This window comes from Schistocerca piceifrons, chromosome X, assembly GCF_021461385.2.
Source record: "Schistocerca piceifrons isolate TAMUIC-IGC-003096 chromosome X, iqSchPice1.1, whole genome shotgun sequence".
NCBI lineage: Eukaryota > Metazoa > Arthropoda > Insecta > Orthoptera > Acrididae > Schistocerca > Schistocerca piceifrons.
Window position 1 is genome coordinate 979,323,330 of NC_060149.1, and position 24,484 is coordinate 979,347,813.

Genomic DNA, 24,484 nt, shown 5'->3' on the forward strand with positions numbered 1-24,484 from the left:
TGAAGTGACGCATCGGAATCTATAACTAGTGTCACAGGAATGGTTCAAATCATAGTCAGTAGGAAGTGTCGGTCTTCATGTACGTAAGTCGGCATTGTGCCTTTTGTATTTAATTCCGATGCAATTTCTGTGTTTCATCGTCAATAAGAAGGTCAGAGGGATACAGTAAACCCGAAGTGAAGCATCGCAATCTATAACTAGTCTCACAGGAATGGTTCAAAGCATAGTCAGTAAAACGAGTCAGCCTTCTTGTACTTAAGTGGTCATTGTGCTTTTGTATTTAATTCCGAGGCAATTTCTGTGTTTCGTCGTCAATAAGAAGGTCCAAGGGATACAGTAAACCTCAAGTGAAGCATCGGAATCTATAACTAGTGTCACAGGAATGGTACAAAACACAGTCAGTAGGATGAGTCGGTCTTCATGTACCTAAGTCGGCATTGTGCCTTTTGTATACAATTCCGATGCAATTTCTGTGCTTCATCATCAATAAGAAGGTCCAAGGGATACAGTAAACCTGGAGTGAAGCGTCGGAATCTATAACTAGTGTCACAGGAATGGTTCAGAGCATAGACAGTAAGATGAGTCAGTGTTCTTGTACTTAAGGCGGCATTGTGCCTTTTGCATTTAATCCCGATGCAATTTCTGTGTTTCATCGTTAATAAGAAGGTCCAAGGGATACAGTAAACCTCAAGTGAAGCATCGGAATCTATAACTAGTGTCACAGGAATGATTCAAATCATAGTCGGTGGGAAGTGTCGGTCTACATGTACTTACGTCGGCATTGTGCCTTTTGTATTTAATTCCGATGCAATTTCTGTGTTTCATCGTCAGTAAGAAGGTCAGAGGGATTCAGTTAACCTGAAGGGAAGCATCGCAATCTATAACTAGTCTCACAGGAATGGTTCAAATCATAGTCAGTAAGAAGAGTCAGTCTTCGTGTACTTAAGTCGGCATTGTGCCTCTTGTATTTAATTCCGATGCAATTTCTGTGTTTCATCGACAATAAGAAGGTCAGAGGGATACAGTAAACCTGAAGTGACGCATCGGAATCTATAACTAGTGTCACAGGAATGGTTCAAATCATAGTCAGTATTAAGTGTCGGTCTTCATGTACGTAAGTCGGCATTGTGCCTTTTGTATTTAATTCCGATGCAATTTCTGTGTTTCATCGTCAATAAGAAGGTCAGAGGGATACAGTAAACCCGAAGTGAAGCATCGCAATCTATAACTAGTCTCACAGGAATGGTTCAAAACATAGTCAGTAAAACGAGTCAGCCTTCTTGTACTTAAGTCGTCATTGTGCCTTTTGTATTTAATTCCGAGGCAATTTCTGTGTTTCATCGTCTATAAGAAGGTCCAAGGGATACAGTAAACCTCAAGTGAAGCATCGGAATCTATAACTAGTGTCACAGGAATGCTTCAAAACATAGACAGTAGGAAGAGTCAGTCTTCTTGTACTTAAGTCGGCATTGTGCGTTTTGTATTAAATTCCGATGCAATTTCTGTGTTTCATCGTCAATAAGAAGGTCCAAGGGATACAGTAAACCTCAAGTGAAGCATCGGAATCTATAACTAGTGTCACAGGAATGGTTCAAATCATAGTCAGTAGGAAGTGTCGGTCTTCATGTACTTAAGTCGGCATTGTGAATTTTGTATTTAATTCCGATGCAATTTCTGTCTTTCATCGTCAATAAGAATGTCCAAGGGAAACAGTAAACCTGGAGTGAAGCGTCGGAATCTATAACTAGTGTCACAGGAATGGTTAAAACATAGACAGTAAGAAGAGTCAGTCTTCCTAGTACTTAAATCGGCATTGTGCCCTTGGTATTAATTCCAGTGCAATTTCTGTGTTTCATCGTCCATAAGAAGGTCCAAGGGATACAGTAAACCCCAAGTGAAGCATCGGAATCTATAACTAGTGTCACAGGAACGGTTCAAACATAGTCAGTAGGAAGAGTTAGTCTTCATGTACTTAAATCGGCATTGTGCCTTTTGTACTTAATTCCGATGCAATTTCTGTGTGTCATCGTCAATAAGAACGTCCAAGGTGTACAGTTAACCTGAAGTGAGGCATCGTAATTTATAACTAGTGACACAGGAATGGTTCAAAACATAGACATTAGGAAGAGTCAGTCTTCTTGTACTTAAGTCGGCATTGTGCATTTTGTATTTAATTCCGATACAATTTCTGTGTTTCATAGTCAATAAGAAGGTCCAAGGGATACAGTAAACCTCAAGTGAAGTATCGGAATCTATAACTAGTGTCACAGGAATGGTTCAAAACATAGTCAGTAGGAAGAGTCGGTCTTCATGTACTTAAGTCGGCATTGTGCTTTTTGTATTTAATTCCGATGCAATTTCTGTGCTTCATCGTCAATAAAAAGGTCCAAGGGATACAGTAAACCTGGAGCGAAGCGTCGGAATCTATGACTAGTGTCATAGGAATGGTTCAGAACATAGACAGTAAGATGAGTCAGTCTTCTTGTACTTAAGTCGGCATTGTGCCTTTTGCATTTAATTCCGATGCAATTTCTGTGTTTCATCGTCAATACGAAGGTCCAAGTGATACAGTAAACCTCAATTGAAGCATCGGAATCTATAACTAGTGTCACAGGAATGGTTCAAATCATAGTCAGTAGGAAGTGTCGGTCTTCATGTACTTAAGTCGGCATTGTGCCTTTTCTATTTAATTCCGATGAAATTTCTGTGTTTCATCGTCAAAAAGTAGGTCAGAGGGGTACAGTAAAGCTGAAGTGAAGCATCGGAATCTATAACTAGTGTCACAGGAATTGTTCAAAACATAGTTAGTAAGAGGAGTCAGTCTTTTTGTACTTAAGTCGGCTGTGTTCCTATTGTGTTAATTCCGATGCGATTTCTGTATTTCATCGTCAATAAGAAGGTCCAAGGGATAAAGTAAACCTGAAGTGAAGCATCGGAATCTATAACTAGTGTCACAGGAATGGTTCAGAACATAGACAGTAAGATGAGTCAGTCTTCTTGTATTTAAGTCGGCATTGTGCCTTTTGTATTTAATTCCGATGCAATTTCTGTGTTTCATCGTCAATAAGAAGGTCCAAGGGATACAGTAAACCTCAAGTGAAGCATCGGAATCTATAACTAGTGTCACAGGAATGGTTCAAAACATAGTCAGTAGGAAGAGTCGGTCTTCATGTACTTAAGTCGGCATTGTGCCTTTTGTATTTAATTCCGATGCAATTTCTGTGCTTCATCGTCAATAAAAAGGTACAAGGGATACAGTAAACCTGGAGTGAAGCATCGGAATCTATAACTAGTGTCACAGGAATGGTTCAGAACATAGACAGTAAGATGAGTCTGTCTCCTTGTACTTAAGTCGGCATTGTGATTTTTGCATTTAATACCGATTCAATTTCTGTGTTTCATCGTCAATAAAAAGGTAGAAGGGATACAGTAAACCTCAGGTGAAGCATCAGAATCTATAACTAGTGTCACAGGAATGGTTCAAATCATAGTCAGTAGGAAGTGTCGGTCTTCATGTACTTAAGTCGGCATTGTGCCTTTTGTATTTAATTCCGATGCAATTTCTGTGTTTCATCGTCAATAAGAAGGTCCAAGGGAAACAGTAAACCTGGAGTGAAGCGTCGGAATCTATAACTAGTGACACAGGAATGGTTAAAACATAGACAGTAAGAAGAGTCAGTGTACCTTGTACTTAAATCGTCATTGTGCCCTTGGTATTAAGTTCCGATGCAATTTCTGTGTTTCATCGTCAATAAGAAGGTCCAAGGGATACAGTAAACCTCAAGTGAAGCATCGGAATCTATAACTAGTGTCACAGGAACGATTCAAACGTAGTCATTAGGAAGAGTTAGTCTTCGTGTACTTAAATCGGCATTGTGCCTTTTGTATTTAATTCCGATGCAATTTCTGTGTCATCGTCAACAAGAACGTCCAAGGGATACAGTTAACCTGAAGTGAGGCATCGTAATTTATAACTAGTGTCACAGGAATGGTTCAAAACATAGTCAGTAGGAAGAGTCGGTCTTCATGTACTTAAGTCGGCATTGTGCTTTTGTATTTAATTCCGATGCAATTTCTGTGCTTCATCGTCAATAAGAAGGTCCAAGGGATACAGTAAACCTGGAGTGAAGCGTCGGAATCTTTAACTAGTGTCACAGGAATGGTTCAGAACATAGGCAGTAAGATGAGTCAGTCTTCTTGTACTTAAGTCGGCATTGTGCCATTTGCATTTAATTCCGATGCAATTTCTGTGTTTCATCGTCAATACGAAGGTCCAAGGGATACAGTAAACCTCAAGTGAAGCATCGGAATCTATAACTAGTGTCACAGGAATGGTTCAAATCATAGTCAGTAGGAAGTGTCGGTCTTCATGTACTTAAGTCGGCATTGTGCCTTTTCTACTTAATTCCGATGAAATTTCTGTGTTTCATTGTCAAAAAGTAGGTCAGAGGGGTACAGTAAAGCTGAAGTCAAGCATCGGAATCTATAACTAGTGTCACAGGAATGGTTCAGAACATAGACAGTAAGATGAGTCAGTATTCTTGTATTTAAGTCGGCATTGTGCATTTTGTATTTAATTCCGATGCAATTTCTGTGTTTCATCGTCAATAAGAAGGTCCAAGAGATACTGTAAACCTCAAGTGAAGCATCGGAATCTATAACTAGTGTTACAGGAATGGTTCAAAACATAGTCAGTAGGAAGAGTCGGTGTTCATGTACTTAAGTCGGCATTGTGCCTTTTGTATTTAATTCCGATGTAATTTCTGTGCTTCATCGTCAATAAAAAGGTCCAAGGGATACAGTAAACCTGGAGTGAAGCATCGGAATCTATAACTAGGGTCACAGGAATGGTTCAGAACATAGACAGTAAGATGAGTCAGTCTCCTTGTACTTAAGTCGGCATTGTGCCTTTTGCATTTAATACCGATGCAATTTCTGTGTTTCATCGTCAATAAAAAGGTCCAAGGGATACAGTAAACCTCAAGTGAAGCATCGGAATCTATAACTAGTGTCACAGGAATGGTTCAAATCATAGTCAGTAGGAAGTGTCGGTCTTCATGTACTTAAGGCGGCATTGTGCCTTTTGTATTTCATTACGATGCAATTTCTGTGTTTCATCGTCAATAAGAAGGTCAGAGGGATACAGTTAACATGAAGGGAAGCATCGCAATCTATAACTAGTCTCACAGGAATGGTTCAAATCATAGTCAGTAAGAAGAGTCAGTCTTCTTGCACTTAAGTCGGCTTTGTGCCTCTTGTATTTAATTCCGATGCAATTTCTGTGTTTCATCGTCAATAAGAAGGTCAGAGGGATACAGTAAACCTGAATTGACGCATCGGAATCTATAACTAGTGTCACAGGAAATGTTCAAATCATAGTCAGTAAGAGGAGTAAGTCTTCTTGTACTTAAGTCGGCATTGTGCCTTTTGTATTTAATTCCGAGGCAATTTATGTGTTTCATCGTCAATAAGAAGGTCCAAGGGATACAGTAAACCTCAAGTGAAGAATCAGAATCTATAACTAGGGTCACAGGAATGGTTCAAATCATAGTCAGTAGGAAGTGTCGGTCTTCATGTACTTAAGTCGGCATTGTGCCTTTTGTATTTAATTCCGATGCCATTTCTGTGTTTCATCGTCAATAAGAAGGTCAGAGGGATACAGTAAACCTGAAGGGAAGCATCACAATCTATAACTAGTCTCACAGGAATAGTTCAAATCATAGTCAGTAACAAGAGTCAGTCTTCTTGTACTTAAGTCGGCATTGTGCCTCTTGTATTTAATTCCGATGCAATTTCTGTGTTTCATCGTCAATAACAAGGGCTGAGGGATACAGTAAACCTGAAGTGACGCATCGGAATCTATAACTAGTGTCACAGGAATGGTTCAAATCATAGTCAGTAGGAAGTGTCGGTCTTCATGTACCTAAGTCGGCATTGTGCCTTTTGTATTTAATTCCGATGCAATTTCTGTGTCTCATCGTCAATACGAAGGTCAGAGGGATACAGTAAACCTGAAGGGAAGCAACGCAATCTATAACTAGTCTCACAGGAAAGGTTCAAAACATAGTCAGTAAGAGGAGTCAGTCTTTTTGTACTTAAGTCGGCAGAGTTCCTATTGTGTTAAATCCGATGGGATTTCTGCATTTCATCGTCAATAAGAAGGTCCAAGGGATACAGTAAACCTGAAGTGAAGCATCGGAATCTATAACTAGTGTCACAGGAATGGTTCAGAACACAGACAGTAAGATGAGTCAGTCTTCTTGTACTTAAGACGGCATTGTGCCTTTTGTATTTAATTCCGATGCAATTTCTGTGTTTCATCGTCAATAAGAAGGTCCCAGGCATACAGTAAACCTCAAAAGAAGCAACGGAATCTATAACTAGTGTCACAGGAATGGTTCAAAACATAGGCAGTAGGAAGAGTCGGTCTTCATGTACTTATGTCGGTATTGTGCCTTTTGTATTTAATTCCGATGCAATTTCTGTGCTTCATCGTCAATAAGAAGGTCCAAGGGATACAGTAAACCTGGAGTGAAGCGTCGGAATATATAACTAGTGTCACAGGAATGGTTCAGAACATAGACAGTAAGATGTGTCAGTCTCCTTGTACTTAAGTCGGCATTGTGCCTTTTGCATTTAATTCCGATGCAATTTCTGCGTTTCATCGTCAATAAGAAGGTCCAAGGGATACAGTAAACCTCAAGTGAAGCATCGGAATCTATAACTAGTGTCACAGGAATGGTTCAAATCATAGTCAGTAGGAAGTGTCGGACTTCATGTACTTAAGGCGGCATTGGGCGTTTTGTATTTAATTCCGATGCAATTTCTGTGTTTCATCGTCGATAAGAAGGTCCCAGGCTTACTGTAAACCTCAAGTGAAGCATCGGAATCTATAACTAGTGTCACAGGAATGGTTCAAGTCATAGTCAGTAAGAAGAGTCAGTCTCCTTGTACTTAAGTCGGCATTGTGCCTCTTTTATTTAATTCCGATGCAATTTCTGTGTTTCATCGTCAATAAGAAGGTCCAAGGGATACAGTAAACCTCAAGTGAAGCATCGGAATCTATAACTAGTGTCACAGGAATGGTTCAAATCATAGTCAGTAGGAAGTGTCGGACTTCATGTACTTAAGTCGGCATTGTGCCTTTTGTATTTAATTCCGATGCAATTTCTGTGCTTCATCGTCAATAAGACGGTCCAAGGGTACAGTAAACCTGGAGTGAAGCGTGGGAATCTATAACTAGTGTCACAGGATTGGTTCAGAACATAGACAGTAAGATGAGTCAGTCTTCTTGTACTTAAGTCGACATTGTGCCTTTTGCATTAAAATTCCGATGCAATTTCTGTGTTTCATCGTCAATAAGAAGGTCCAAGGGATACAGTAAACCTCAAGTGAAGCATCGGAATCTATAACTAGTGTCACAGGAATGGTTCAAACCATAGTCAGTTGGAAGTGTCGGTGTTCATGTACTTAAGTCGGCATTGTGCATTTTGTATTTAATTCCGATACAATTTCTGGTTTTCATCGTCAATAAGAAGGTCCAAGGGAAACAGTAAACCAGGAGTGAACCGTCGGAATCTATAACTAGTGTCACAGGAATGGTTAAAACATAGACAGTAAGAAGAGTCAGTCTTCCTTGTACTTAAATCGGCATTGTGCCCTTGGAATTAAATTCCGATGCCATTTCTGTGTTTCATCGTCAATAAGAAGGTCCAAGGGATGCAGTAAACCTGAAGTGAAGCATCGGAATCTATAAGTAGTGTCACAGGAATGGTTCAAACATAGACAGTAGGAAGAGTCAGTCTTCTTGGACTTAAGTCGGCATTGTGCCTTTTCTATTTAATTCCGATGCAATTTCTGTGTTTCATCGTCAAAAAGTAGGTCAGAGGGGTACAGTGAAGCTGAAGTGAAGCATCGGAATCTATAACTAGTGTCACAGGAATGGTTCAAATGATAATCAGTAGGAAGAGTCGGTCTTCATGTACGTAAGTCGGCATTGTGCCTTTTGTATTTAATTCCGATGCAATTTCGGTGCTTCATCGTCAATAAGAAGGTCCAAGGGATACAGTAAACCAGGAGTGAAGCGTCGGAATCTATAACTAGCGTCACAGGAATGGTTCAGAGCATAGACAGTAAGATGAGTCAGTCTTCTTGTACTTAAGTCGGCATTGTGCCTTTTGCATTTAATTCCGATGCTATTTCTGTGTTTCATCGTCAATAAGAAGGTCCAAGGCATACAGTAAACCTCAAGTGAAGCATCGGAATCTATAACTAGTGTCACAGGAATGGTTCAAAACATAGTCAGTAGGAAGAGTCGGTCTTCATGTACTTAAGTCGGCATTGTGCCTTTTGTATTTAATTCCGATGCAATTTCTGTGCTTCATCGTCAATAAGAAGGTCCAAGGGATACAGTAAACCTGGAGTGAAGCGTCGGAATATATAACTAGTGTCACAGGAATGGTTCAGAACATAGACAGTAAGATGTGTCAGTCTCCTTGTACTTAAGTCGGCATTGTGCCTTTTGCATTTAATTCCGATGCAATTTCTGTGTTTCATCGTCAATATGAAGGTCCAAGGGATACAGTAAACCTCAAGTGAAGCATCGGAATCTATAACTAGTGTCACAGGAATGGTTCAAATCATAGTCAGTAGATAGTGTCGGTCTTCATGTACTTAAGGCGGCATTGTGCATTTTGTATTTAATTCCGATGCAATTTCTGTGTTTCATCGTCAATAAGGTCAGAGGGACACTTAACCTGAAGGGAAGCATCGCAATCTATTACTAGTCTCACAGGAATGGTTCAAATCATAGTCAGTAAGAAGAGTCAGTCTTCTTGTACTTAAGTCGGCATTGTGCCTCTTTTATTTAATTCCGATGCAATTTCTGTCTTTCATCGTCAATAAGAAGGTCAGAGGGATACAGTAAACCTGAAGTGAAGCATCGGAATCTATAACTAGTGTCACAGGAATGGTTCAAAACATAGACAGTAGGAGGAGTCAGTCTTCTGGCACTTATGTCGGCATTGTGCTTTTTCTATTTAATTCCGATGCAATTTCTGTGTTTCATTGTCAAAAAGTAGGTCAGAGGGGTACAGTAAAGCTGAAGTGAAGCATCAGAATCTATAACTAGTGTCACGGGAATGGTACAAAACATAGTCAGTAAGAGGAGTCAGTCTTCTTGTACTTAAGTCGGCATAGCGCCTTTTGTATTTCATTCCGATGCAATTTCTGTGTTTCATCGTCAATACGAAGGTCCAAGGGATACAGTAAACCTGAAGTGAAGCATCCGAATCTGTAACTAATGTCACATGAATGGTTCAAAACATAGTCAGTAAAAGGAGTCAGTCTTCTTGTACTTAAGTCGGCATTGTGCCTTTTGTATTTAATTCCGAGGCAATTTCTGTAATTCATCGTCAATAAGAAGGTCCAAGGGATACAGTAAACCTGAAGTGAAGCATCGGAATCTATAACTTGTGTCACAGGAATGGTTCAAAACATAGACAGTAGGAAGAGTCAGTCTTCTTGTACTTAAGTCGGCATTGTGCCTTTTCTATTTAATTCCGATGCAATTTCTGCGTTTCATCGTCAATAAGAAGGTCCAAGGGATACAGTAGACCTCAAGTGAAGCATCGGAATCTATAACTTGTGTCACAGGAATGGTTCAAACATAGTCAGTAGGAAGAGTCGGTCTTCATGTACTTAATTAGGCATTGTGCCTTTTGTATTTAATTCCGATGCAATTTATGTGCTTCATCGTCAATAAGATGGTCCAAGGGACACAGTAAACCTGGAGTGAAGCGTCGGAATCTATAACTAGTGTCACAGGAATCGTTCAGATTATAGACAGTAAGATGAGTCAGTCTTCTTGTACTTAAGTCGGCATTGTGCCTTTTGCATTTAATTCCGATGCAATTTCTGTGTTTCATCGTCAATAAGAACGTCCAAGGGATACAGTAAACCTCAAGTGAAGCATCGGAATCTATAACTAGTGTCCCAGGAATGGTTCAAACCATAGTCAGTTGGAAGTGTCGGTCTTCATGTACTTAAGTCGGCATTGTGCCTTTTGTATTTAATTCCGATGCAATTTCTCTGTTTCATCGTCAATAAGAAGGTCCAAGGGAAACAGTAAACCTGGAGTGAACCGTCGGAATCTATAAGTAGTGTCACAGGAATGGTTAAAACATAGACAGTAAGAAGAGTCAGTTTTCCTTGTACTTAAATTGGCATTGTGCCCTTGGTATTAACTTCCGATGCAATTTTTGTGTTTCATTGCAAATAAGACGTTCCAAGGGATACAGTAAACCTGAAGTGAAGCATCGGAATCTATAACTAGTGTCACAGGAATGGTTCAAATCCAAGTTAGTAAGAAGAGTCAGTCTTCTTGTACTTAAGTCGGCATTGTGCCTTTTGTATATAATTCCGATGCAATTTCTGTGTTTCATCGTCCAAAAGTAATTCAGAGGGGTACAGTGAAGCTGAAGTGAAGCATCGGTATCTATAACTAGTGTCACAGGAATGGTTCAAAACATTGTCAGTAAGAGGAGTCAGTCTTTTTGTACTTAAGTCGGCAGTGTTCCTATTGTGTTAATTCCGATGGGATTTCTGTATTTCATCGTCAATAAGAAGGTCCAAGGGATACAGTAAACCTGAAGTGAAGCATCGGAATCTACAACTAGTGTCACAGGAATGGTTCAGAACATAGACAGTAAGATGAGTCAGTCTTCTTCTACTTAAGTCGGCATTGTGCCTTTTGTATTTAATTCCGATGCAATTTCTGTGTTTCATCGTCAATAAGAAGGTCCCAGGGATACAGTAAACCTCAAGTGAAGCATCGGAATCTATAACTAGTGTCACAGGAATGGTTCAAAACATAGTCAGTAAGAAGAGTCGGTCTTCATGTACATAAGTCGGCATTGTGCATTTTGTATTTAATTCCGATGCAATTTCTGTGCTTCATCGTCAATAAGAAGGTCCAAGGGATACAGCAAACCTGAAGTGAAGCATCGGAATCTATAACTAGTGTCACAGGAATGGTTCAGAACATAGGCAGTAAGATGAGTCAGTCTCCTTGTACTTAAGTCGGCATTGTGCCTTTTGCATTTAATTCCGATGCAATTTCTGTGTTTCATCGTCAATAAGAAGGTCCAAAGGGTACAGTAAACCTCAAGTGAAGCATCGGAATCTATAACTAGTGTCACAGGAATGGTTCAAATCATAGTCAGTAGGAAGTGTCGGTCTTCATGTACTTAAGTCGGCATTGTGCCTTTTGTATTTAATTCCGATGCAATTTCTGTGTTTCATCATCAATAAGAAGGACAGAGGGATACAGTAAACCTGAAGGGAAGCATCGCAATCTATAACTAGTCTCACAGGAATAGTTCAAATCATAGTCAGTAAGAAGAGTCAGTCTTCTTGTACTTAAGTCGGCATCGTGTCTCTTGTATTTAATTCCGATGCAATTTCTGTGTTTCATCGTCAATAAGAAGGTCAGAGGGATACAGTAAACCTGAAGTGACGCATCTGAATCTATAACTAGTGTCACAGGAATGGTTCAAATCATAGTAAGTAGGAAGTGTCGGTCTTCATGTACTTAAGCCGCCATTGTGCCTTTTGTAATTAATTCCGATGCAATTTCTGTGTTTCATCGTCAATAAGAAGGTCAGAGGGATACAGTAAACCTGAAGGGAAGCATCGGAATCTATAACTAGTCTCACAGGAATGGTTCAAAACATAGTCAGTAAAAGGAGTCAGTCTCCTTGTACTTAAGTAGGCATTGTGCCTTTTGTATTTAATTCCGAGGCAATTTCTGTGTTTCATTGTCAATAAGAAGGTCCAAGGGATACAGCAAACCTGAAGTGAAGCATCGGAATCTATAACTAGTGTCACAGGAATGGTTCAAAACATAGACAGTAGGAAGAGTCAGTCTTCTTGTACTTAAGTCGGCATTGTGCCTTTTCTATTTAATTCCGATGCAATTTCTGTGTTTCATCGTCAAAAAGTAGGTCAGAGGGGTACAGTAAAGCTGAAGTGAAGCATCGGAATCTATAACTAGTGTCACAGGAATGGTACAAAACATAGTCAGTAAGAGGAGTCAGTCTTTTTGTACTTAAGTCGGCAGTGTGCCTAATGTGTTAATTCCGATGCGATTTCTGTATTTCGTCGTCAATAAGAAGGTCCAAGGGATACAGTAAACCTGAAGTGAATCATCGGAATCTATAACTAGTATCACAGGAATGGTTCAGAACATAGACAGTAAGATGAGTCAGTCTTCTTATACTTAAGTCGGCATTGTGCCTTTTGTATTTAATTCCGATGCAATTTCTGTGCTTCACCGTCAATAAGAAGGTCCAAGGGATACAGTAAACCTGGAGTGAAGCGTCGGAATCTATAACTAGTGTCACAGGAATGGTTCAGAACAGAGACAGTAAGATGAGTCAGTCTCCTTGTACTTATGTCGGCATTGTGCCTTTTGCATTTAATTCCGATGCAATTTCTGTGTTTCATCGTCAATAAGAAGGTCCAAGGGATACAGTAAACCTCAAGTGAAGCACCGGAATCTATAACTAGTGTCACAGGAATGGTTCAAAGCATAGTCAGTAGGAAGATTCAGTCTTCATGTACTTAAGTCGGCATTGTGCCTCTTGTATTTAATTCCGATGAAATTTTTGTACTTCATTGTCAATAAGAAGGTCCAAGGGATATGGTAAACCTGGAGTGAAGCGTCGGAATCTATAACAAGTGTCACAGGAATGGTTCAGAACATAGACAGTAAGATGAGACAGTCTTCTTGTACTTAAGTCGGCATTGTGCCTTTTGCATTTAATTCCGATGCAATTTCTGTGTTTCATCGTCAATAAGAAGGTCCAAGGGATACAGTAAACCTCAAGTGAAGCATCGGAAACTATGACTAGTGTCACAGGAATGGTTCAAACCATAGTCAGTAGGAAGTGTCGGTCTTCGTGTACTTAAGTCGGCATTGTGCCTTTTGTATTTAATTCCGATGAAATTTCTGTGTTTCATCGTCAATTAGAAGGTCCAAGGGAAACAGTAAACCTGGAGTGAAGCGTCGGAATCTATAACTAGTGTCACAGGAATGGTTAAAACATAGACAGTAAGAAGAGTCAGTCTTCCTTGTACTTAAATCGGCATTGTGCCCTTGGTATTAAATTCCGATGCAATTTCTGTGTTTCATCGTCAATAAGAAGGTCCAAGGAAAACAGTAAACCTCAAGTGAAGCATCGGAATCTATAACTAGTGTCACAGGAACGGTTCAAACATAGTCAGAAGGAAGAGTTGGTCTTCATGTACTTAAATCGGCATTGTGCCTTTTGTATTTAATTTTGATGCAATTTCTGTGTTTCATCGTCAATAAGAAGGTCCAAGGGATACAGTAAACCTGAAGTGAAGCGTCGAAATCTATAACTAGTGACACAGGAATGGTTCAAAACATAGACATTAGGAAGAGTCAGTCTTCTTGTAATTAAGTCGGCACTGTGCCTTTTGTATTTAATTCCGATGCAATTTCTGAGTTTCATTGCAAATAAGACGGTCCAAGGGATACAGTAAACTTGAAGTGAAGCATCGGAATCTATAACTAGTGTCACAGGAATGGTTGAAAACAAAGTAAGTAAGAAGAGTCAGTCTTCTTATCCTTAAGTCTGCATTGTGCCTCTTGTATGTAATTCCGATGCAATTTCTGTGTTCCATCGTCAATAAGAAGGTCCATGGGATATAGTAAGCCTGGAGTGTAGCATCGGAATCTATAACTGGTGTCACAGGAATGGTTCAAATCATAGACAGTAAGAAGTGTCAGTCTTCGTGTACTTAAGTCGGAATTTTGCCTTTTCTATTTAATTCCGATGCAATTTCTGTGTTTCATCGTCAATAAGAAGGTCCAAGGGATACAGTAAACCTGAGGTGAAGCATCGGAATCTATAACTAGTGTCACTGGAATGGTTCAAAACATAGACAGTGAGAAGAGTGTCTTCTTGTATTTAAGTCGGCATTGTGCAATTTGTATTTAATTCCGATGCAATTTCTGTGTTTCATCGTCAATAAGAAGGTCAGAGGGATACAGTAAACCTGAAGTGAAGCATCGGAATCTAAAGCTAGTGTCACAGGAATGGTTCAAAACATAGTCAGAAAGAAGAGTCAGTCTTCTTGTACTTAAGTCGGCATTGTGCCTTTTCTATTTAATTCCGATGCAATTTCTGTGTTTCATCGTCAAAAAGTAGGTCAGAGGGGTACAGAAAAGCTGAAGTGAAGCATCGGAATCTATAAGTAGTGTCACAGGAATGGTTCAAAGCATAGTCAGTAAGAGGAGTCAGTCTTTTTGTACTTAAGTCGGCAGTGTGCCTATTGTGTTAATTCCGATGCGATTTCTGTATTTCATCGTAAATAAGAAGGTCAAGGGATACAGTAAACCTGAAGTGAAGCATCGGAATCTATAACTAGTGTCACAGGAATGGTTCAGAACACAGACAGTAAGATGAGTCAGTCTTCTTGTACTTAAGTCGGCATTGTGCCTTTTGTATTTAATTCCGATGCAATTTCTGTCTTTCATCGTCAATAAGAAGGTCCAAGGGATACAGTAAACCTCAAGTGAAGCATCGGAATCTATAACTAGTGTCACAGGAATGGTTCAAAACATAGTCAATAGGAAGAGTCGGTCTTCATGTACTTAAGTCGGCATTGTGCCTTTTGTATTTAATTCCGATGCAATTTCTGTGTTTCATCGTCAATAAGAAGGTCCAAGGGATACAGTAAACCTCAAATGAAGCATTGGAATCTATAACTAGTGTCACAGGAATGGTTCAAATCATAGTCAGTAGGAAGTGTTAGTCTTCATGTACTTAAGTCGGCAATGTGCCTTTTGTATTTAATTCCGATGCAATTTCTGTGTTTCATCGTCAATAAGAAGGTCCAAGGGAAACAGTAAACCTGGAGTGAAGCGTCGGAATCTTTAACTAGTGTCACAGGAATGGTTAAAACATAGACAGTAAGAAGAGTCAGTCTTCCTTGTACTTAAATCGGCATTGTGCCATTGGTATTAAATTCCGATGCAATTTCTGTGGTTCGTCGTCAATAAGAAGGTCCAAGGGATACAGTAAACCTGAAGTGAAGCATCGTAATCTATAACTAGTGACACAGGAATGGTTCAAAACATAGACATTAGGAAGAGTCAGTCATCTTGTACTTAAGTCTTCACTGTGCCTTTTATATTTAATTCCGATGCAATTTCTGTGTTTCATTGCAAATAAGACGGTCCAAGGGACACAGTAAGCCTGAAGTGAAGCATCGGAATCTGAAACTAGTGTCACAGGAATGGTTCAATACAAAGTAAGTAAGAAGAGTCAGTCTTCTTATCCTTAAGTCTGCATTGTGCCTCTTGGATTTAATTCCGATGCAATTTCTGTGTTTGATCGTCAATAAGAAGGTCCATGGGATATAGTAAGCCTGGAGTGTAGCATCGGAATCTATAACTAGTGTCACAGGAATGGTTCAAAACATAGACAATAAGAAGAGTCAGTCTTCTTGTACTTAAGTCGGCATTGTGCCTTTTGCATTTAATTCCGATGCAATTTCTGTGTTTCATCGTCAATAAGAACGTCCAAGGGATACAGTAAACCTCAAGTGAAGCATCGGAATCTATAACTAGTGTCCCAGGAATGGTTCAAACCATAGTCAGTTGGAAGTGTCGGTCTTCATGTACTTAAGTCGGCATTGTGCCTTTTGTATTTAATTCCGATGCAATTTCTCTGTTTCATCGTCAATAAGAAGGTCCAAGGGAAACAGTAAACCTGGAGTGAACCGTCGGAATCTATAAGTAGTGTCACAGGAATGGTTAAAACATAGACAGTAAGAAGAGTCAGTTTTCCTTGTACTTAAATTGGCATTGTGCCCTTGGTATTAAATTCCGATGCAATTTCTGTGTTTCATTGCAAATAAGACGTTCCAAGGGATACAGTAAACCTGAAGTGAAGCATCGGAATCTATAACTAGTGTCACAGGAATGGTTCAAATCAAAGTTAGTAAGAAGAGTCAGTCTTCTTGTACTTAAGTCGGCATTGTGCCTTTTGTATATAATTCCGATGCAATTTCTGTGTTTCATCGTCCAAAAGTAATTCAGAGGGGTACAGTGAAGCTGAAGTGAAGCATCGGTATCTATAACTAGTGTCACAGGAATGGTTCAAAACATTGTCAGTAAGAGGAGTCAGTCTTTTTGTACTTAAGTCGGCAGTGTTCCTATTGTGTTAATTCCGATGGGATTTCTGTATTTCATCGTCAATAAGAAGGTCCAAGGGATACAGTAAACCTGAAGTGAAGCATCGGAATCTACAACTAGTGTCACAGGAATGGTTCAGAACATACACAGTAAGATGAGTCAGTCTTCTTCTACTTAAGTCGGCATTGTGCATTTTGTATTTAATTCCGATGCAATTTCTGTGCTTCATCGTCAATAAGAAGGTCCAAGGGATACAGCAAACCTGAAGTGAAGCATCGGAATCTATAACTAGTGTCACAGGAATGGTTCAGAACATAGGCAGTAAGATGAGTCAGTCTCCTTGTACTTAAGTCGGCATTGTGCCTTTTGCATTTAATTCCGATGCAATTTCTGTGTTTCATCGTCAATAAGAAGGTCCAAAGGGTACAGTAAACCTCAAGTGAAGCATCGGAATCAATAACTAGTGTCACAGGAATGGTTCAAATCATAGTCAGTAGGAAGTGTCGGTCTTCATGTACTTAAGTCGGCATTGTGCCTTTTGTATTTAATTCCGATGCAATTTCTGTGTTTCATCATCAATAAGAAGGACAGAGGGATACAGTAAACCTGAAGGGAAGCATCGCAATCTATAACTAGTCTCACAGGAATAGTTCAAATCATAGTCAGTAAGAAGAGTCAGTCTTCTTGTACTTAAGTCGGCATCGTGTCTCTTGTATTTAATTCCGATGCAATTTCTGTGTTTCATCGTCAATAAGTAGGTCAGAGGGATACAGTAAACCTGAAGTGACGCATCGGAATCTATAACTAGTGTCACAGGAATGGTTCAAATCATAGTAAGTAGGAAGTGTCGGTCTTCATGTACTTAAGCCGGCATTGTGCCTTTTGTTATTAATTCCGATGCAATTTCTGTGTTTCATCGTCAATAAGAAGGTCAGAGGGATACAGTAAACCTGAAGGGAAGCATCGGAATCTATAACTAGTCTCACAGGAATGGTTCAAAGCATAGTCAGTAAAAGGAGTCAGTCTCCTTGTACTTAAGTAGGCATTGTGCCTTTTGTATTTAATTCCGAGGCAATTTCTGTGTTTCATTGTCAATAAGAAGGTCCAAGGGATACAGCAAACCTGAAGTGAAGCATCGGAATCTATAACTAGTGTCACAGGAATGGTTCAAAACATAGACAGTAGGAAGAGTCAGTCTTCTTGTACTTAAGTCGGCATTGTGCCTTTTCTATTTAATTCCGATGCAATTTCTGTGTTTCATCGTCAAAAAGTAGGTCAGAGGGGTACAGTAAAGCTGAAGTGAAGCATCGGAATCTATAACTAGTGTCACAGGAATGGTACAAAACATAGTCAGTAAGAGGAGTCAGTCTTTTTGTACTTAAGTCGCCAGTGTGCCTATTGTGTTAATTCCGATGCGATTTCTGTATTTCGTCGTCAATTAGAAGGTCCAAGGGATACAGTAAACCTGAAGTGAATCATCGGAATCTATAACTAGTATCACAGGAATGGTTCAGAACATAGACAGTAAGATGAGTCAGTCTTCTTATACTTAAGTCGGCATTGTGCCTTTTGTATTTAATTCCGATGCAATTTCTGTGCTTCACCGTCAATAAGAAGGTCCAAGGGATACAGTAAACCTGGAGTGAAGCGTCGGAATCTATAACTAGTGTCACAGGAATGGTTCAGAACAGAGACAGTAAGATGAGTCAGTCTCCTTGTACTTATGTCGGCATTGTGCCTTTTGCATTTAATTCCGATGCAATTTCTGTGTTTCATCGTCAATAAGAAGGTCCAAGGGATACAGTAAACCTCAAGTGAAGCAACGGAATCTATAACTAGTGTCACAGGAATGGTTCAAAACATAGTCAGTAGGAAGATTCGGTCTTCATGTACTTAAGTCGGCATTGTGCCTCTTGTATTTAATTCCGATGAAATTTTTGTACTTCATTGTCAATAAGAAGGTCCAAGGGATATGGTAAACCTGGAGTGAAGCGTCGGAATCTATAACAAGTGTCACAGGAATGGTTCAGAACATAGACAGTAAGATGAGACCGTCTTCTTGTACTTAAGTCGGCATTGTGCCTTTTGCATTTAATTCCGATGCAATTTCTGTGTTTCATCGTCAATAAGAAGGTCCAAGGGATACAGTAAACCTCAAGTGAAGCATCGGAATCTATGACTAGTGTCACAGGAATGGTTCAAACCATAGTCAGTAGGAAGTGTCGGTCTTCGTGTACTTAAGTCGGCATTGTGCCTTTTGTATTTAATTCCGATGAAATTTCTGTGTTTCATCGTCAATTAGAAGGTCCAAGGGAAACAGTAATCCTGGAGTGAAGCGTCGGAATCTATAACTAGTGTCACAGGAATGGTTAAAACATAGACAGTAAGAAGAGTCAGTCTTCCTTGTACTTAAATCGGCATTGTGCCCTTGGTATTAAATTCCGATGCAATTTCTGTGTTTCATCGTCAATAAGAAGGTCCAAGGAAAACAGTAAACCTCAAGTGAAGCATCGGAATCTATAACTAGTGTCACAGGAACGGTTCAAACATAGTCAGAAGGAAGAGTTGGTCTTCATGTACTTAAATCGGCATTGTGCCTTTTGTATTTAATTTCGATGCAATTTCTGTGTTTCATCGTCAATAAGAAGGTCCAAGGGATACAGTAAACCTGTAGTGAAGCGTCGAAATCTATAACTAGTGACACAGGAATGGTTCAAAACATAGACATTAGGAAGAGTCAGTCTTCTTGTAATTAAGTCGGCACTGTGCCTTTTGTATTTAATTCCGATGCAATTTCTGTGTTTCATTGCAAATAAGACGGTCCAAGGGATACAGTAAACTTGAAGTGAAGCATCGGAATCTATAACTAGTGTCACAGGAATGGTTGAAAACAAAGTAAGTAAGAAGAGTCAGTCTTCTTATCCTTAAGTCTGCATTGTGCCTCTTGTATTTAATTCCGATGCAATTTCTGTGTTCCATCGTCAATAAGAAGGTCCATGGGATATAGTAAGCCTGGAGTGTAGCATCGGAATCTATAACTGGTGTCACAGGAATGGTTCAAATCATAGACAGTAAGAAGTGTCAGTCTTCGTGTACTTAAGTCGGAATTTTGCCTTTTCTATTTAATTCCGATGCAATTTCTGTGTTTCATCGTCAATAAGAAGGTCCAAGGGATACAGTAAACCTGAGGTGAAGCATCGGAATCTATAACTAGTGTCACTGGAATGGTTCAAAACATAGACAGTGAGAAGAGTGTCTTCTTGTATTTAAGTCGGCATTGTGCAATTTGTATTTAATTCCGATGCAATTTCTGTGTTTCATCGTCAATAAGAAGGTCAGAGGGATACAGTAAACCTGAAGTGAAGCATCGGAATCGAAAGCTAGTGTCACAGGAATGGTTCAAAACATAGTCAGAAAGTAGAGTCAGTCTTCTTGTACTTAAGTCGGCATTGTGACTTTTCTATTTATTTCCAATGCAATTTCTGTGTTACGTCGTCAATAACAAGGTCCAAGGGATTCAGTATACCTCAAGTGAAGCATTGGAATCTATAACTAGTGTCACAGGAATGGTTCAAGACATAGGAAGTAAGACGAGCCAGTCTTCTAGTACTTAAGTCGACATTGTGCCTTTTCTATTTAATTCCGATGCAATTTCTGTGTTTCATAGTCAATAAGAAGGCCAGAGGGATACAGTAAACCTGAAGGGAAGCATCGCAATCTATAACTAGTCTCACAGGAATGGTTCAAACGTAGTCAGTAAAAGGAGTCAATCTACTTGTACTTAAGTCGGCATTGTGCCTTTTGTATTTAATTCCGAGGCAATTTCTGTGTTTCATCGTCAATAAGAAGGTCCAAGGGATACAGTAAGCCTGAAGTGAAGCATCGGAATCTGAAACTAGTGTCACAGGAATGGTTCAATACAAAGTAAGTAAGAAGAGTCAGTCTTCTTATCCTTAAGTCTGCATTGTGCCTCTTGGATTTAATTCCGATGCAATTTCTGTGTTTGATCGTCAATAAGAAGGTCCATGGGATATAGTAAGCCTGGAGTGTAGCATCGGAATCTATAACTAGTGTCACAGGAATGGTTCAAATCATAGACAGTAAGAAGTGTCAGTCTTCGTGTACTGAAGTCGGAATTTTGCCTTTTCTGTTTAATTCCGATGCAATTTCTGTGTTTCATCGTCAACAAGAAGGTCCAAGGGATACAGTAAACCTGAGGTGAAGCATCGGAATCTATAACTAGTGTCACAGGAATGGTTCAAAACATAGACAATAAGAAGAGTCAGTCTTCTTGTACTTAAGTCGGTGTTGTGCCTTTTCTATTTAATTCCGATGCAATTTCTGTGTTTCATCGTCAATAACAAGGTCCAAGGGATACAGTATACCTGGAGTGTAGCATCGGAATCTATAACTAGTGTCACTGGAATGGTTCAAAACATAGACAGTAAGAAGATCAGTCTTCTTGTACATAAGTCGGCATTGTGCCATTTGTATTTAATTCCGATGGAATTTCTGTGTTTCATCATCAATAAGAAGGTCAGAGGGATACAGTAAACCTGAATGGAAGCATCGCAATCTATAACCAGTTTCACAGGAATGGTTCAAATCATAGTCAGTAAAAAGAGTCAGTCTTCTTATACTTAAGTCGGCATTGTGCCTCTTGTATTTAATTCCGATGCAATTTCTGTGTTTCATCGTCAATAAGAAGGTCAGAGGGATACAGTAAACCTGAAGTGACGCATCGGAATCTATAACTAGTGTCACAGGAATGGTTCAAATCATAGTCAGTAGGTAGTGTCGGTCTTCATGTACTTAAGTCGGCATTGTGCCTTTTGTATTTAATTCCGATGCAATTTCTGTGTTTCATCGTCAATAAGAAGGTCAGAGGGATACAGTAAACCTGAAGGGAAGCATCGCAATCTATAACTAGTCTCACAGGAATGGTCCAAAACATAGTCAGTAAAAGGAGTCAGTCTTCTTGTACTTAAGTCGGCATTGTGCCTTTTGTATTTAATTCCGAGGCAATTTCTGTGTTTCATCGTCAATTAGAAGGTCCTAGGGATACAGTGAACCTGAAGTGAAGCATCGGAATCTATAACTAGTGTAACAGGAATGGTTCCAAACATAGACAGTAGGAAGAGTAAGTCTTCTGGTACTCAAGTCGGCATTGTGCCTTTTCTATTTAATTCCGATGCAATTTCTGTGTTTCATCGTCAAAAAGTAGGTCAGAGGGGTACAGTAAAGCTGAAGTGAGGCATCGGAATCTATTACTAGTGTCACAGGAATGGTTCAAATCATAATCAGTAAGAGGAGTCAGTCTTTTTGTACTTAAGGCGGCAGTGTGCCTATTGTGTTAATTCCGATGCGGGTTCTGTATTTCATCGTCAATAAGAAGGTCCAAGGGACACTGTAAATCTGAAGTGAAGCATCGGAATCTATAACTGGCGTCACAGGAATGGTTCAGAACATAGACAGTAAGATGAGTCAGTCATCTTGTACTTAAGTCGGTATTGTGCCTTTTATATTTAATTCCGATGCAATTTCTGTGTTTCATCGTCAATAAGAAGATCCAAGGGATACAGTGAACCTAAAGTGAAGCATCGGAATCTATAACTCGTGTCACAGGAATGGTTCAAAACATAGTCAGTAGGAAGAGTCGGTCTTCATGTACTTAATTCGGCATTGTGCTTTTTGTATTTAATTCCAATGCAATTTCTGTGCTTCATCGTCAATAAGAAGGTCCAAGGGATACAGTAAACCTGGAGTGAAGCGTCGGAATCTATAACTAGTGTCACAGAAATGGTTCAGAACATAGACAGTAAGATGAGTCAGTCTTCTTGTACTTAAGTCGGCATTGTGCCTTTTGCATTTAATTCCGATGCAATTTCTGTGTTTCATCGTCAATAAGAAGGTCCAAGGGATACAGTAAATCTCAAGTGAAGCATCGGAATCTATAACTAGTGTCACAGGAATGGTTCAAATCATAGTCAGTAGGAAGTGTCGGTCTTCATGTACTTAAGTCGGCATTGTGTATTTTGTATTAAATTCCGATGCAATTTCTGTGTTTCATCGTCAATAAGAAGGTCCAAGGGACACAGTAACCCTAGAGTGAAGCGTCGGAATCTATAACTAGTGTCACAGGAATGGTTAAAACATAGACAGTAAGAAGAGTCAGTTTTCCTTGTACTTAAATCGGCATTGTGCCTTTGGTATTAAATTCCGATGCAATTTCTGTGTTTCATCGTCAATAAGAAAGGTCCAAGGGATACAGTAAACCTCAAGTGAAGCATCGGAATCTATAACTAGTGTCACAGGAATGGTTCAAACATAGTCAGTAGGAAGAGTTGGTCTTCATGTACTTAAGTCGGCATTGTGCCTTTTGTATTTAATTCCGATGCAATTTCTCTGTTTCATCGTCAATAAGAAGGTCAGAGGGATACAGTAAACCTGAAGGGAAGCATGGCAATCTATAACTAGTCTCACAGGAATGGTTCAAAACATAGTCAGTAAAAGGAGTCAGTCTCCTTGTACTTAAGTAGGCATTGTGCTTTTTGTATTTAATTCCGAGGCAATTTCTGTGTTTCATTGTCAATAAGAAGGTCCAAGGGATACAGCAAACCTGAAGTGAAGCATCGGAATCTATAACTAGTGTCACAGGAATGGTTCAAAACATAGACATTAGGAAGAGTCAGTCTTCTTGTACTTAAGTCGGCATTGTGCCTTTTCTATTTAATTCCGAAGCAATTTCTGTGTTTCATCGTCAAAAAGTAGGTCAGAGGGGTACAGTAAAGCTGAAGTGAAGCATCGGAATCTATAACTAGTGTCACAGGAATGGTACAAAACATAGTCAGTAAAAAGAGTCAGTCTTTTTGTACTTAAGTCGGCAGTGTGCCTATTGTGTTAATTCCGATGCGATTTCTGTATTTCGTCGTCAATAAGAAGGTCCAAATGCTACAGTAAACCTGAAGTGAATCATCGGAATCTATAACTAGTATCACAGGAATGGTTCAGAAAATAGACAGTAAGATGAGTCAGTCTTCTTATACTTAAGTCGGCATTGTGCCTTTTGTATTTAATTCCGATGCAATTTCTGTGCTTCACCGTCAATAAGAATGTCCAAGGGATACAGTAAACCTGGAGTGAAGCGTCGGAATCTATAACTAGTGTCACAGGAATGGTTCAGAACAGAGACAGTAAGATGAGTCAGTCTCCTTGTACTTATGTCGGCATTGTGCCTTTTGCATTTAATTCCGATGCAATTTCTGTGTTTCATCGTCAATAAGAAGGTCCAAGGGATACAGTAAACCTCAAGTGAAGCACCGGAATCCATGACTAGTGTCACAGGAATGGTTCAAAACATAGTCAGTAGGAAGATTCGGTCTTCATGTACTTAAGTCGGCTTTGTGCCTCTTGTATTTAATTCCGATGCAATTTTTGTACTTCATCGTCAATAAGAAGGTCCAAGGGATATAGGAAACCTTGAGTGAAGCGTCGGAATCTATAACAAGTGTCACAGGAATGGTTCAGAACATAGACAGTAAGATGAGACAGTCTTCTTGTACTTAAGTCGGCATTGTGCCTTTTGCATTTAATTCCGATGCAACTTCTGTGTTTCATCGTCAATAAGAAGGTCCAAGGGATACAGTAAACGTCAAGTGAAGCATCGGAATCTATGACTAGTGTCACAGGAATGGTTCAAACCATAGTCAGTAGGAAGTGTCGGTCTTCGTGTACTGAATTCGGCATTGTGCTTTTTGTATTTAATTCCGATGCAATTTCTGTGTTTCATCGTCAATAAGAAGGTCCAAGGGATACAGTAAACCTCAAGTGAAGCACCGGAATCTATAACTAGTGTCACAGGAACGGTTCAAACATAGTCAGAAGGAAGAGTTGGTCTTCATGTACTTAAATCGGCATTGTGCCTTTTGTATTTAATTTCGATGCAATTTCTGTGTTTCATCGTCAATAAGAAGGTCCAAGGGATACAGTAAACCTGAAGTGAAGCATCGAAATCTATAACTAGTGACACAGGAATGGTTCAAAACATAGAGAATAGGAAGAGTCAATCTTCTTGTAATTAAGTCGGCACTGTGCCTTTTGTATTTAATTCCGATGCAATATCTGTGTTTCATTGCAAATAAGACGGTCCAAGGGATACAGTAAACTTGAAGTGAAGCATCGGAATCTATAACTAGTGTCACAGGAATGGTTGAAAAAAAGTAAGTAAGTAGAGTCAGTCTTCTTATCCTTAAGTCTGCA